The sequence below is a fragment of the Leptonychotes weddellii genome, chromosome 4, assembly GCF_054177405.1.
Source record: "Leptonychotes weddellii isolate Sample4059 chromosome 4, ASM5417740v2, whole genome shotgun sequence".
NCBI classification, from domain to species: Eukaryota; Metazoa; Chordata; class Mammalia; order Carnivora; family Phocidae; genus Leptonychotes; species Leptonychotes weddellii.
Genome location: NC_138372.1, coordinates 155,139,809 through 155,156,629, shown reverse-complemented (window position 1 = coordinate 155,156,629; position 16,821 = coordinate 155,139,809). Strand labels below are relative to the sequence as shown.

Below are 16,821 nucleotides of genomic sequence, written 5' to 3'. Positions count from 1 at the left end.
AGTCTGAGAAGCTATTGAACTGTTTACTAACTCTGAACACGAGCAACCTCTTTATACCTTCTGGTCCTTGGTTTCGTCTGTAAAATGTTGATGGTAATTGCCAGGTTTAGCTGTGATGTTACAATAGATAATGTATGCAAAGACATGCCAAACAGTAGGCGCTCATTACGTGGCACTATTTTTTATTGTTGCTATTATTAAGCTATGAAGCAGAGATCAGACTGGCACCATACACCAAAAACATTGAGAATTGTTGCCTGAATTGACATGGGTTTACAATGCCCAATCTGTAATAATTAGCGAAGGAGTCAGGAGACAGTTGACATCAGTGAGCGTAAAATGTGTTCCTTTGGATACATCTGGAATTCAGCTGTGGAAAAAGCCCATTCCCCTCCCCCACTTTTAAGAAGATCCATACAAGTATCAGACAAAGGTTGACCCACTGTCCTCTTTCTCAGTTCTCATATGGCAGCAGATCTTTGCTAGAGGCTTCCTGCTAAAGTCCCCAAATCTGTTTGCCCTGTTTCCTGTTGGGAAAATATATTTGATAATATCCCCCACTGTCTGAAATTCTTTTTCTTATTCCAGTCACTTTAGAGTCAGTGTTTGAAAGACTGGAAGATTAAAGGCAGTTTATTTCCTCTCCAATTCCTTGCCTGCAATTAAATTTAATAAGCTAGTAGGATAATTTTATGAGAAATCAAAGTTACTCGTAATGCAAATTTATATTCCTAAACTCCTAAGGAAGCATTTTTTTAATAAAAATATTAGCTACTAATATAATATCAGTAAATATATATTTTTAATTCTTTCCACATCAATTTTCAAATGGATAAATATTCTATCACAAATTTTCTGAAACTGTAAATTCATTGACTCACTCAACAAATGTTTATTGGGTGACTAATATGTCTCAGGCACTGTGGGATTTTTTTCTTCCTGGGAAACAGTAATGAACAAGACAATTATTTTAATCCTGTCCTCATGGAGCTTAGAATCTAGCAAAAGAAATAGAAATGAAATAATAAATCAACCTAGTATAGTGGAAAGAATGTTTTTTATTAAAGCCAGGAAGTCAGGGGAGACTGTGTTTATTTACAAAAATATCTTGATGAACTTTCTTAGTATGAAAAATCAGGTCCTTAGAGTGATTTAATGGACTTACTCAGTGATTCTCAAACCCAGCTGCATATCAAAATAACTTAGGTAAATTAAAACAACAACAAAAACAAAAGCTGATGCTCCACCACCAGAACGTCCGATTTCATTGGTTGGGTGAGACCCGAACAGGATTTTTGTAATGCTTACTAAGTGTTTCTAGTAGGTGATTCCAAGAGCATATTTAATTTGCTGTGCTGGAATGTGAAACCACTCCACCCACTATCACCACCACTATCAGTGCCCCCAACTTTTGAGGCAACTGTGAAACACTTTTGCTCTGTTCAGTAAAAGAATAAGGGTCATAACCTATGGGGAGCAAGGAGGGGTTAAAAACGTGTCCAAAGGTTTAGGTAGCAAGACTGCATATAACTTGCATGCCGCCATCATAGGGATTTGTGCACAGAAGTGATGGAGAGAAATTTCAGTTCCCTATTAATTCCTAAAATATTTGGAATAGTCTGGACTTCCATGTGTGAGGAGTGAAAGTTCAGCCCATTTGTACTTAAATATTAGAGAAAATTATGATGCTATTATTCCAGGGGACTTGGGGACAGCCAGGGAACTGGCATCTCTTTCACCTGTAAACAAATAAATAAATCGTTACTTTACATTACATTACATTACACTGAAATAAGTGCTGTGAAAAAGAAAATGCTGAGATCATATGGCAGAGAGGGGTCAGAAAGAGCTTCCTGGGAAAAACCCAATTTGAGCTGAGACTATGGAAAAGCCTTGTAATGGAAAGTGTGTGTGTGTGTGTGTGTGTGTGTGTGTGTGTGTGTCTAGCAAGGAACTAAATAAATCCAAAGATGGTGAACAGAGAGAGAGTTAGAGAGATAAGCCAGGCAAGTGAGGCAAAGGCAGGTGTGTTGAGTAGAAGATATGATGGAGGACTGAGCCATGGCGGATGCTGATATTTTACAAGAAAGAACAGAGAGCAGAATAAGCAATAGCAGACAGAGCAGAGGTAGAAGAATATGATATAAAGACTGAACAGAAGAACTGCCCAACTGATCTATGATGCCTCCCTACCCACACAAATCACCAAACCCTTTACTTAAGCCATAACTATGGGAGAACACCATCATCTTTTTTATCTCATTAACTACCTCATATCTATGAGTGAGGAGATTAAACGAGATCATCTCTGAAAACCCAGGAGGCAGGCGGCTAGCGCGGAGTTAGAAGCGTAGGCTATGTCATCTCATCGGGTACGAAATTTGATTTCAGAAATAACAGGGGACCATGAGTGACTTCTTTCTATGCCTTGGTTTCTGTCTCTGAGAAGAGGAATAGTGGGGGGTGGGAGGGATGGGGTGGCTGGGTGATAGACACTGGGGAGGGTATGTGCTATGGTGAGCGCTGTGAATTGTGTAAGACTGATGAATCACAGACCTGTACCTCTGAAACAAATAATATATGTTAAAAAAAAGAAGAAGAAGAAGATAGCAGGAAGGGAAAAATGAAGGGGGGAAATCGGAGGGGGAGACGAACCATGAGAGACTATGGACTCTGAGAAACAAACTGAGGGTTCTAGAGGGGAGAGGGGTGGGGGGATGGGTTAGCCTGGTGATGCGTATTAAAGAGGGCACGTACTGAATGGAGCACTGGGTGTTATACACAAACAATGAATCATGGAACACTACATCACAAACTAATGATGTAATGTATGGTGATTAACATAATAAAATAAAATTTTAAAAAAAGAGGGGTAACTACTACTGGCACCTCAGAACATTTGAGGAAAATAATTGAAATAATGCATATTTTAAGCGCACATTTTAGGTTATTATCATGGTGGTAATGTTAGCATATGATGATGCAATGTATAATCATATGAATTTATTATCTTCTGAGGAATGTAAAGTGTTTTATATAAAGTGATGTGTATTGACTAAGAAATATTGTCAAGGTGTTAGCCAAATCCCACTAGCTATGGACAAAAAGACCTTAGCACTCTTTTCATCTCAATTGTTGTCATTAATTTTTAACTGAATCAATTATTCAAATGCTGATTGAGCCTATCTTTGTAAAACATTGTCCTAAGTGTTGAAATGACCACAATGATGAATCACAAATAGCTAATTCCCTAAGCCACTTTGCAACCTGAAGTGTGAACTATAAAGGTATAAAAATTACCAAATTATAAAGCAATATATGGTTGAATGCCGTAAGAAGCTAAAAACAAAGTTAAATCTCAGAGTAGACAAAAGAAGGGGTGATAAAATTTTGATAATCTATAGTACTTGACCTTAATATTTCTCTTTTAAAAAGTAACTTTGGAAAAAGTTTCTTTTATTGTTAGTAACAGAAAGCTCTAATTATGGGCCCTCACAATGTAGAAATGTTTGAAACAAGATTGCCCTTTGAAAACTTAGCAGTAAATCAACTAACTTGACTGCAGCAAAAGCATGGCAAGTTAGTTCAAAGAAATGTAGTCACAGGGCTAAAAACAGACTAAGTGGTTCAGAAGAAGAATCACAGGAAAATGAGGCAAACACACCAAGTGGAAACAAATAGGGTAGACGTGGATAGAACCCTTAGCCTTTGTTTTGATTTTGAGTTTTACTGATCCTCATGATAAAGCCACTCCGAATCTGGAAACGCAGATGGAAATGGCTTACCATTATGAGAGTGAGCTTAGCTAAAGATGTGCAAGAGCATAGCTGTTCCCATTGCCAAGAGAATCACGGCTGTAAGTTGCACCATGTGACGTCTGAATCATCGAACTCCTCACATCTGAGTCCGTCCGTGGTCATGAAGCAACCTCTGATTGAGATTTGGCTTCCTGTGTGCATCTGCCTACAGGGACTCAAGGGGCTGCTTATATAGGCTTTCAGTATATCCAGTTCTCATAAAACTGTGCAGTAGCTTCTGATTATAATTTGGCATCCCGTTCATCTTGACTACATGAAGAAAATAAATTGGTTACATGAACTTGACTATCTGATTGTATGACAATCATTTCTTATTGTAAATTCAAAAATTGGCATTGTTTTTATACATCAGGCTCAAGATCTTGGTCCATTTTAATCTATTTCAGCAGATGGATCTATTCACATGATGACAATATTAGATACATTGGCCTACAGCATTGAGATTCTGAGATATGGCACATTTAATAGAGTATATATCTCTTCCTTGCAGAAATGGGAAGCCATGATTTTGCTGTTGTGACAAGACCATGATACTGCTCGTGAGGGTTTTCTTCTATCTGAAACTTTAGCTCAGTTCTACCTGGTTCAAGAACTTTCTACCTATCCCCAAAATACTGGGTAGAAGGCATGTTTGTTTGTTTGCTGTTAGAGCACAGGGTAATGTCCTGTAATAAATTCACTACCAGTTACAGTGGCTTAAATAAGATAAACATTTCTTTCCCTCAGATGTAACAACCCAAAATTAGGTGGGTGGTCAAATGTAGGTGAATTGTTCTACTCCACAATGTTATCCAAGGATCCTTAAAATGTGGCTCGTATTTCTGGATTCAAGGAGGCTGATTCAACAGTTGATCCCATTCTGCATTTCCCAGTAAGTGGGAAGGAGGCAGAGAGGAAATTCAGGATGAGCAACCAAGTCATTTTATGACATTACAATAAGTTTACTTAAGACTCAATCCTGGGGCACCTGGGTGGCTCAGTCGGTTAAGTGGCTGCCTTTGGCTCAGGTCATGATCCCAGGGTCCCGAGATCGAGCCCTGCATTGGGCTCCTTGCTCAGCGGGGACTCAGTTCCTACTTCAGGATAATGAAAAGAAGTATACCTGCATCATGAATTTTTTGTGAATAAGTTTATACACATATATGCTTTAGCAAGAGTACCTGACCATATAATAAGTACTACATAAGTTATTATTATTAAGCTCACTTTATTGCTTTGAAATGGGGTTAATAAGAATAGAGATTTGAATCAAAGAATGGACATACATCAGAGTGAACTTCAAATATAATACAATTATTACTGTTATTTTATGTTTAGAAAAGTGGTATTATCACATCCTCTATCATATAAGATATAGATTCATACAGTGTGAGGCTAAAATGACTATTATCCACATATTCCCCATACTTTACATTTTAATGTCTTTAATATTAGGGTCTCACCACAAATGTTACTCATTTTCTCTTTTATTGAACTTGTCCCCTTCTTTGTAACAAGTTGATCTCTGCTTCTTAATGCTTTACTTCTCTCCTTCATCTCTTTCCCTCTCTCACCTTCCCTCCCTCCCTCTTTTTTCTCTCTCAACACACACACACACACACACACACACACACACACACACAGGGTTACTCTGTGATACAGGCAGAACAGGTATCTAAGAATTCTTCCAGAAATATTTATGATTAGGAATAAACTGGGGACTGACATGATTCTAAAGACCACCAGGCTGAACAATGTAGTCAGAAAAATCTCCCTCAAAATTCTGGATTTTTGTAGGATTATTTTCAAAATAGCATTGGATTACATTTTGCTTATTATTTACTCCTAATTCAATAAATATTTATTGAGCAGATATAATGAGCCAATATTTGTGTTCAGCCTGGGGAACTCCATGGTGAGAAACATCTGGCAGTGAGTGCCCTTGTGGTATTGGAACACATGGATTAGTGGGGATACACACATTAATGAGAGAATAATACATGCAAAGGTGAAATTATAATCAATGGGCATAGTGTTTGAAGCAAAATGATTAAGCTCTAGTGATCTGCTGTACAACATTATACCTGCAGTAAACAATAATATATTGTACACCTGAGTATTTGCTAGGAGGGTAGATTTCCATTTAAGTGATTTTTCCACAAAAAAATTTTTTTTTTTAAATGTGAAACTGAATACTAAAAACATTCTATATACATTCCATTCCATTCATTCAACCAAGTAAGGGAGTGTATATTAGACATACACAGGGACAGCTTCTCTAAGGAAAAGCAACTGAGCAGAAACTTTAAATAAGGAGAGGTTTACTGTTTAAGAGTGGAAGGGAGGAGTGGGGAAGAGTGTTCCCGATGACAGCCTGTGGTCAACTGACATGTTGTGTATTGTCTTTCTGATTATTATCTATGATTATATGTATATAAGTACACATCAAACTACATATTCTATTTTGTAACTTGGGTAATAGACAATATAAATACGGGGCCTTGGTTCCTTCGCCTATTAATTGAGGGGTTACACTAAATGTTTCCCCAAGTGTCTTTCAGATTTATCTAAAATTGCATGACTTCATAAATTTTCACAGATCATGCCAAAAAAAATGTCATACTGGGAGAACAACACATGCTAGATTCATTTTTTGTTAAGTATCAAATGTAAACCTTCAGAGGATTACTCAGTTATTATCAATACCTGATCATCAAGCTAAAACACATTTTTCCAAAACATCATTTGATGTGTTGTTCTCACATTTCTAAACTCACATACAACTGCAATAATACCTAGTAATAGAACCAATAAATGTTTAGTAATTAAATGATAGCAATAAAAATAATTTTAACATTGAAAACATGATAAATACATCTATAATAATGATAAATATAAAATCAATAACCTAATTAAAATTAATTATGTTCAAAAGAATATAAGACCCACAAGGATAATTTCTGGGACTTCGGCAAATTTGAGAAGAAAATAAATTATTTTGGTTAAGGCAGGATAAACAACATTTGTAGAAAACAATTTTCATAAACTTATCTCATTTGAACTCCACAAATTCAATGATGTATGATTATTACTTATTTACTTATTGTATGATTATTACTTATTTACCTATTTTAAAGGTATGAAAATTTTCATTTGTTAGACATTGTTATCTAGCTCAAAGAAATGTTAAAATTCAAGGATTTTAGCTCTACTGAATCCTTAAATTGAATAGATTGCTGTCTGATTTAAGTATCCTCTTTCTACTAAATGCCTGTTTTGTAACATCTACCCACATTCTGAAAGTCCTAATTTCCTTCTTCCACTTCACTCCTCCCCATTAAAGATTTTTGATTTCCTCTTATCAAAACTTGTTTTAAAAAAGGAACAGAAACTCACAATGAAATCTTTGTGACCAGAACAATCCAGCCAATCTCTCTTTACTAGAATTAGCACCTTGACCTAAAAATTAAAGTTCCATTGATACAAGCCCAGTGCCACCATTTCAGAAGACTGGAAGGCTGTCTGCAGGACATGAGTTCATGTTGGTGTCCTGAAAGCCATACTCCTCGGGCAGTTGCCCAATCTACTCAGGTGTGCAAAACCTTACAAGATCTACCAAGAAAAGTACCCAAGCTGTCTCACTCAAGTTTAACCTTTGTAGCCAGAACTGTGCAGGTCAAATTTGAATAACAAATGAAAAAAGCCTTGTAGGATGATATCTTGCCCTCTTTGGATAAAGTTTGAGTGAGGGTTAACTAAAATACTTGCTGGACAGAATCAGCCCCAGTCTTTGACATTCGTATAGGATTGCGGCACCCTGAGATGATGACTAGATAGATACATAGATGTGCAAATAAATTCATTTAATTTTATTAGGTCATGTTGGTTTAAATTGCTTAGCCATTACCACTACCATCAGCAGCAATTAGAGGCTTATTATGGGTATAATTCTTGTAAAGTCATTCATACCTTTCTATGTCATTCATGGGATGCTTTTATTGAACATGGATTCATAACTATTTGTGATGTTGTGGTGATCTTCTAATCCACAACTATGCCCTTCTCTTACTGTTTTCAGTTTTGCAAATTCTTTTGATGTCTGAGACCCAATTCCAACCTGGAGGAGGGAGTTTTCCAATACCTACAACAAGCAATTCTCAGATACCAGCAACATGTCTGAGAATTCAGCTCAATTCTGACACTACCCACATGGCATCAGATTCTACAGACTGAGGGTTCGGTCCTATAAGATCCGCACCCCACACCCTTAGGTTGGATTAATTTTCTGGAGTGGCTCACAGAATTCAGAGAAACAGTTTACTTATTATACCAGTTTATTATAAGAGGAAGAAACTCAGAACAGCTAGATGAAAGAGAGGCATAGAGCAAGGAATGTGGGAAGAGGAACAGAACTACCATGCCCTCTTCTAGGCACACTACTCTCTCCCATCTCCATGTGTTCACCAACTCAAGCTCTCTGAACCTCGTCCTTTTGGGTTTTTAATGGAGGCTTCATTACACAGGCATGATTGATTTTATCATTGGCCAATGGCAATTGATTTAATCTCCAGCCTCCCTTCCCCTTTCCGGAGGTCAGTGGGGTGGGACTGAAAGTTCCAACCCTCTAATCATGTGTATGGATTCCACTGACACCAGCCCCCATCCTTAGGTGCTTTCCAAAAGTCACCTCATTAATATGACAAAAGACACTTTATTTCTCCCACCACTTAGGAAATTACAAGGGTTTGGAGAGCTCTGTGCCAGAATAGGGGACAAAGACTAACTATATCTTTCTTATTACAAATCATAATATTCCAAAATACTCTTCAAATTTTACAACTATGTTATTTGACATCCTCAAAGTTCTCCAAATGTCCATGTGAAATAAATGTCACAGTATCGGGTAAGACCTCCATGATAACTATTCCAGACTCTATGTACTTTAATAAATCTTTAGCAATTTAAGTGAAGTTATGCAAAGTCTAATTGAGAATTACATCGTACTTACAAGTCAGCAGTCCTATAGGTCCCATTTGTTATCCTCTCTGTAATCTGACATACCTGTGGTCAAATCATAGCTCTATAGCTCTTTTTAACCTTGGTCAATATGTTTTGCCATAAAATAGGAAAAACTATGGGGTTGACAATACATGAAAGCAATTAGCATGGTATCTTGCCTATAGGAAGCAGTCAGTCAATAAATAATAGCAACAACAATACTAACATGATTTGTTAACCTTAAAAATAAAATTGTCAGTTATTTTACCAGCAAAATGTTTATTAAGGAATAGCAGAGAATTGCAGTCAGGGATAAGCAAGCTATGGCAAAACCACAGGCAGGCCTGAGAACAAAGGAGAGCAACACTCTTTTATAGAGGAAAGGGGGAGTTTGGAAGGGCTGTTATAAACAAAAAGGCCATTGGACTAAAGTGAGAGTTCGAAGTGTAGTGGCTTTTCTTTAGCTGAGTTGTGACAATCTCTCATCCATCCACTGGGCTGCTGCCAGGGGAGAAAACCTTTCTTCCTCTGGCTGGGGCCATCAAGTAGTATCAATTTACAAGGTATGTCTCCTCCAGCTGAGATCTGCCATTGACAACAAATGGTAGGACAGGAGAGTTCCCCCTTTCTGGCCTCCCAACTCCATTTTAGTGATGTTTCCCTGTATTCATTTTCACAGATAAGTAGTAATTTATTTTTTCCTTTCTTTGGAATGAAGTGAACTTTGTCCCTTCCTAGAGTTTCCTTATTTGATTCTTAATTTTGTCCTGGAAGACACATAAAATAAACCCATTCCATTTTCGTGTCTCTCTAGTGAACTGCATATAGAAGATACTCAATAAATGCCTTAGCAGGTCACCTAAAATAATAATAATAATAGCTACTAATAATCGTATTTGGTTTTGGTCTTTGTCTTATGATATCTGATATATTTTTGATAGTCTAGTAAGATAAGTGTTATTGTATTTGGTTTTAACATTTGAGGATACTCTGGCCCAGAAGTTTTCAAGACTGTGCTAATAAGAGATAGAGGCAAGATTTAAACCAGGACTCCCTAGCTATTCCCTTCCCAATATGCTTTTCTGCCTACCAGGTTAAACTGCATTTCTGTTTCAGGGAACAAAAAAGCAATATATGAGAGATTTTGTATATTACCTTCATCATTTTGTAAGCAGTAAATCTTGAGCACAATTTTTTTTTGATTCAATGATAAAATTTTAGGTGCCAATGAGGATCAGTGGGAGACATATTTCTTTTGAAGAGGGTGAGCTCTGGAATTCTTTAACTCATATGAAAGAGATACTGATTAATACTTCCACACATATATCTGAAACTATTAGCCAGGTTTTAAATCTTGGCTTTCAAGATTCAGATGATATTATTGAAACTGGTTTAAATGGACGGTTTGGGATTTAGAAATTTCAACAGATTGACCAGCTGACATGTTCATCCAAAATAATCGGTGACCTTATAAAGACCTAGGATTTGAGGGTGAGCTTGCTGATTACAGAATTTTACAGTTGTTAACAGCCACAAACATTAGACAGGAAGAACATAGCCCGGATGTTGCAACACATTTGAATTCAAGGTGGTAAGAAATGCAACATTTCTTTGTTTAGTTCTAAGACTTTGAACCTGAGTATAGTAGGCCACAAAGTTCTAGGCTTGAAGAATTTTTACCCAAGGGAATAGATTACCTGAAAATATGGTGATTAAAAACAATGAACAATATATTTTTCACTTGCTAGTTCAGTAAAAAGTAAAGAGTGCGCCATAGTTGGGTTCTTCCCGTAAGAGTACAAAGGACAATGATGTAGCTCTCTCTCTCCCTCCTCTTTGGCACAGGCAGTTGCTGATTACCTTTCCAGGATAACAATAGCAAGAATTCACAAAACAGACAGAATCTGCTGGGAGCCCTGAATAGGAGGATCATATTGGGCATGAAACATACAAGGGAGGAATGTTCTGGCACCAGCACCACATGTGGTCACAATAACTACAGAGGATGAAATCCAAAAAAAGAGAGAGAGAGAGAGAGAGAGAGAGAAATTCATTATGCAAAATAAAATTCTGTGCTGCAATGTTGCAGGGCTTCCATAACAATTGTATTATTTGAAAAATAACAGAGCTGCATGCCTCTGATTTATGTGAAATTTTGGCTTGGTGCTTCTCTCATTTTCAAGAATTTTTAGTCTTTCTTTCATATTTAATTATTTAGTAAATTGAAGAATACCAAAGAAAGATTATTTTGTCCCACTGAGAAAATTTCAATATTACACAGTGTATGTTAGCTTCTCTTTTTTTAAACAGCAAAACAGAAACAGATTTATAGTTCTCTCCAGTCTTCCTCCCAAATAGCCAAAATAGCCAGAATCAACCTGGCAGAATGACAACCAAAATTGCTTTTCTAGTAGAATGTATATTCTAGGGGTAGATAACTGAAATAAACAAGAAATACATATAAGATAATTTCAAAGAGTCTTAAGCTCTGAAGAAAATAAAACAAAGCAGTGTGATAGAGAGTGGTCTGGAGTGTATTTATTCTCTATTTCTGCATAACAGATTGCCAGGAATTTAGCAATTTAAAGCAGCACAATTTATCAACTCACAGTTTTCCTAGGTCAGGAGTCTGGGCATGCGTTAACGGAGCCATCTGCGCAAGGTCTCATCAGGCCGCTATCAGAATGTGAACTGAAGTTCCATTCTCATGTGGTGCTCAGGGTATTCTTCCAAGCTCATTCATGTTGATGGCAGAATTCAGTTCCTTGCAATTGTAGGACTAAGGTCCTTGTTTCCTTATTGGCTGTTGGCTGGAGGTAATATCAGCATCTTGAGGCTGCCCTTAGGTCCATGCTGCGTGACTCCCACCATAGAATCTCACAAAAAGATTGCTTCTTCCACATAAACAGAGGGATACTTTTGCTTTCAAAGGGCCTGTCTGATTAGCTCAGGGCCACTCCAGTTAATTGCCCTTTAGATTAATTTCTGTTCAACTTATTAAGGACACAATTACATCTGTGTACTTCCTTGTGCTAAATAACATAGCGTAATGATGACAGTGATATCCCAACATATTCACAGGACTCATGCATACTCAAAGACAGTCGATTATACAAAGTTATAGGTAATTGTGGGGCATCTTAAAATTCTGATGACTACCACAGTGGGTAAGCCCACAACATTAGCTACCATAGGCAAGAAAGACTTCTTAGGGAAGTAATATTTGAGTTGAAACTTGAATGTTGAAAAGAAGCCAGCCATATAATAATCATGGAAAAAAAAATTCCAGCAGAAGAAATAATGTGTATGAAGGCTTTGCTGTAGGAGATAACTTTGTAGGTACAAGAAACAGAAGGCCCAAATGCCAAGAGAAAAAAAGATAAGATCATGAAAGATCTGTAGGTCACACAGACTTCAAATTTTAAGATAATTAATAGGACTGCATTACATGAGTCATGTGAAATTTAAATTCAATAGGAAGTATCAGGGTGATTTAAGCAGTGAAGTACTACACTATCTCTTTGCAAAGTTTCAAAACCTCTCAGTTTGATTTTTTAAAAATATCTATTTATTTAAGTAATATCTACACCCAATGTGGGGCTCAAACTCAGGACCCCAAGATCAAGAGTCACATGCTCTTCCGACTGAGACAGCCAGGCACTCAGTTTGATTTTTCTAATCACTTTTTACGTTTGATAATTAAAAATGCAAACAATGAATCATGGAATACTACATCAAAAACTAATGATGTAATGTATGGTGATTAACATAACATAATAAAAAAAAATGCTCACATGAAGGGCAGTAACTATAGGAAATAAAACTCGACATGCAGTTAGCAAAGAGTTTGCTACTGTCCTTGCTTGTCACTGTAGGCTGCTCTGATTTCCCTCCAGGAAAATAAAGACAAAACCAAAATGAGTATAGATTTAAAATTTAATTTCAAATTAAATCATTTGCATATTTCTTTTGATGTGCACACAGAACATTTGCCAAGATAGACTATATTCTGGGCTCCTTTCCCCACCCCCCCCAAAAAAGGTAAAGTAATTCAAGTAAAAAATATGTTATTTCATCACAATAAAACCAAATTAGAAATCAATAACAAAGATACCTGAAAAATCCCCAAACATGGGAAATTAAATAATACACTCCCAAATAATAACTTGTGGGCCAAAAAAAGATCAAAAAAGAAATTTTTAAAATTCAGTACTTTGAACTCAATGAAATGAAAACACCAAATGTCAAAATGTTCAGGATGCTGCTAAAGCAGAATTAGAGATTAATTTGTAGCCTTAAATATCTACTATTAAGAAAAAATCTTTTCAAATCAACGACCTTGGCTTCCATCTTAAGAAATTAGAATGAAGAGCAAATAAAATCTAAAGTCAGCAATAAAGGAAATTAAAAAGACTACAGTGGAAATAAGTGAAATAGAAAACAAAAAACAACAGCAAATGATAGGGAAAAAAATCCAAAACCAAATCAAAAATTAAAAACGGCTTCTTTAAGGATATCAATAAATTTGATAAATCTCTAGTTAGATTGCATATAGCGGAGAAGACACTTATTACCAGTATTACAATGACAAATGGGACATCAATACAGATGTTATGTATATAAAAAATATTGATGGAATATTATGTACAAATTTATGCCAATAAATTCACCTACTTAGGTGAAATAGAAAAGTTATTTGAAAGACAATAAATACCAACATTCATAAAAGAAGATGTAGATAACCTGTATAGCATTGTATTTATTAAAGGAATTGAGTTGTAATGAGAAACCTTCCCACAAAGAAAACTCCAGGCCAAGCTGTTTTGGTAGTGAATTACATCCAGTATTTAAGAAAGCAATAACACAATTTTGCAAAAATTCTTCCATAAACTTGAAGAAAGATCACATCCCAAATCATTCTATGAGGTCAGTGTTGTTCTGATACTAAAACCAGACAAAGAAATTAGAAGAAAAATAAACTAGAGACGTATCTTCCATGAATATAAATTAAAAAAAATTTTTTTTTTTAGGATTTATTTAATTTAGAGAGAAAGTGTGTGAGTGGTGCGAGTAGGGGAGAGCCGGGATGGAGGGAGGGACGGGGGAAGGTGAGAAGGACAAGCAGACTCCATGCTGAGCTCAGAGTCCCACTTGGGACTCGATCTCACAACCCTGAGATCATGACTGGAGCCGAAACCAAGACTTGGAGGCTTAACCAACTGAGCCAACCAGGCGCCCCCAAATGCAAAGAATTTTAATACAGTTTTGCCTAGGGGTGCCTGGGTGGCTCAGTCGTTAAGCATCTTCCTTTGGCTACCATCATGATCTCAGGGTCCTGGGATTGAGCCCCGCACCAGTCTCCCTGCTCCGCGGGAGGCCTGCTTCTCTAACCTCTCCCACTCCCCCTGCTTGTGTTCCTTCTTTTGCTGTGTCTCTCTCTGTCAAATAAATAAAATCTTTAAAAAAAAAATACAATTTGCCTAGCTCAAATCAAATCATATAAAAAAAGGATAATAGATCATGATCAAAATGCTTTTATTTTAATAATGCAAGATTGGCTTACTATCTTAATATTTAAACTTTGTCAATTTAATTAACCATATTAACAGATTTAAAAAAATATGATCATCTCAAAAATGTAGAAAAAAAAATTATCAAAATTCAACATCCATTCCTGAACTCATCAACCTAGAAATAGGAGACACATTCCTTAATCTACCAAAGGGCATTTATGAAAATCATGCAGTTCCTACCATATTTTAATGGAGAAAAACCTAAATACTTTCCCTTGAACGTCAGGAACAAGACAAGGATACTCAGTCCTATCACTTCTATTTAATATTGTGATAGAGGTTTCAGCCAGTACAAGAGATCCAAAAAAAAGAAAGAAAGTGACTTGGGTGTCTACATATGCAGAGTAAAAAAGGCTTGAATCCTTTTCCTTCCTGAAGATTACCAGCATGCTCGAATGTGTGTGTATGACCTTTGGTCCCCTTTAGAATAGGGAGAGCTTGGCCTCACTCCAAATCATTTTTTCCCCTAAAGTGGCTGCGGTAAAGGTAGAGGAGGAGGAAGGAATCAGGTGTACAGTGGAGGAGAGTAGCACCATGCCAGGAAACAAAACACATTTACTTTCTGGTTTCTAGTAGCATGGTAAGTGTACACCATTCAGTATTCAAAGGTACTTTATCCTTTCCCTCCTGTTTAAAAAAAAAAGTACAGAGAAAATAAGAGTCAGAAAGAACAAATGCCTTTAGGGGTGAAAACAGAATTTATGAAATAGACTATATTACAGGTATTAGTATATGGACATTACTCATATTATTTTCAATCTTATTTAATCATATCCATCCTATGATGTAGGCATTACTATCCCCACATTTCATTTCCTAACCTTAATGTCACAGACATCATGCAATGAATGGTGTTGCTAGAATTGGAACCCAGGTCTTTTTTACTACCCTTCCCTTGCCTGTTCTCATACACAAACATCTTGCTATCCATGTCAATATTCTCAATCAGCAATCTCTAGCTAGATTTAAATATGTGTAATTACTGCCTCTGATGTAGCTATTTTAAAGTAGTTTTGAAGTTAAATGAATTAAATAATTTATGTTAAGTCCTATATGTGCGGGTTTTCCAATATCCTGCTCTCATCTTTAGCCTGAAATAGAATCCTTGAAGAATAGTACTTTTATATTCCCTTACTATTGCAGTACTAGAATTTCTATAAATATCCTTTGTCTGTGTTCCGCCTTTAATAGCTTAGGAATATGATGCAGAGGATATAAATTATACATTGGACAAAATAATATTACAGAGCACTCCAGGTGGCCTGGTGGATCAAACACAAGATTGTCAAGAAACTGGAGTGAAGTATCTCTTGATATTTGATGCTTATTTTCTCTTCTATCTGTTTTCTTTTTCCTTTTTCTTTTTTTTTTCTTTTCCTTTCAGACAACTTCCCTAACTACCATCTTGGCTGTTCCCATAGCTCCGTTAGCAAATCCACTGTGAGTTCGGGCTGTTTTCACCATGAGAAATCTTTCATTTTCTCCAGAACATTTGCATCTCAACCTTGAGCCTGTCTTTTAAACAGTCCTTGTTAATTGGAATAAATGAGAAGGCAGCAAACATTATACCAGGCATTTAGGAAGATGGTAAATAAACTAAATAAATATTAGTTTTGCTTGTTTCTATCGCCTCGAAAGGTCTCATTCACAATCTCTTCTGTCACTACATTATGAGCTAAAGGAGAAAAGAGAAAAATAATTGCATTTAGCACTGACTTTCCTTTCGCTTCAGATTTTCCATGTCTAGGAAGAGATACCAATGTCTTTGAACAAGATAGAAATAATTTCATAGACTAGAATCAGTAGTCCAGCTAACAGACTTAAAAGACATGGATGGGTTTATTCAGAGTATATTGAGTACAGAAGCACTATATATACTTTATCTCTTGTAGAACTTAACAGCTACCCTCTTATGTTCTATTATTTGAATTTAACAAATAAAAGAGAACCAGAGACTCAAAGAAAAGTCACCCAAGTGAGTACATGGCAATGCTGAAATTTGAAATTTCAAGTCTGACTCCTGAAACTATTATTGGTAACATGACCTTAGGTATGTTGCTTTTAGATTCAAATTTCTCAGCTGAAAAGGCAGGTGGGTGGTGGTCATTCACTTCCTTCTCCAGTACTTACCGGGCTGTTCTATGCTAAACATGTACTGTGGATAAAATAGTAAGCTAAACATAGAAATGACACGTAGCCTAATAGAACGACAAAGGAATGTTGGGATGACAAAAGAGTAGGGATGGTCAGGGAAGACTTCCCTGAAAAATTTGCTTTGAGCTCACAACTGAAGGATAAGAGGAAGTTAATTTTTTTTTTTTCAGTTCTTCCAAAAGATTTAAGATACTAAGCTGCTTTATTAATTTTTTTTAATTCTTATGTTAATCCCCATACATTACATCATTAGTTTTAGATGCAGTGTTCCATGATTCATTCTTTGTGCATAACACCCA

At 36.3% G+C, this 16,821-nt stretch overlaps 1 long non-coding RNA gene across 1 annotated transcript in view; it reads right to left on the bottom strand.

Moving 5' to 3' along the window:
* LOC145720970 (uncharacterized) overlaps positions 1-16,821 on the bottom strand; it is a 181,583-nt gene that overhangs the window by 149,489 nt on the left and 15,273 nt on the right. The gene's annotated exons all lie outside the window — the stretch shown is intronic.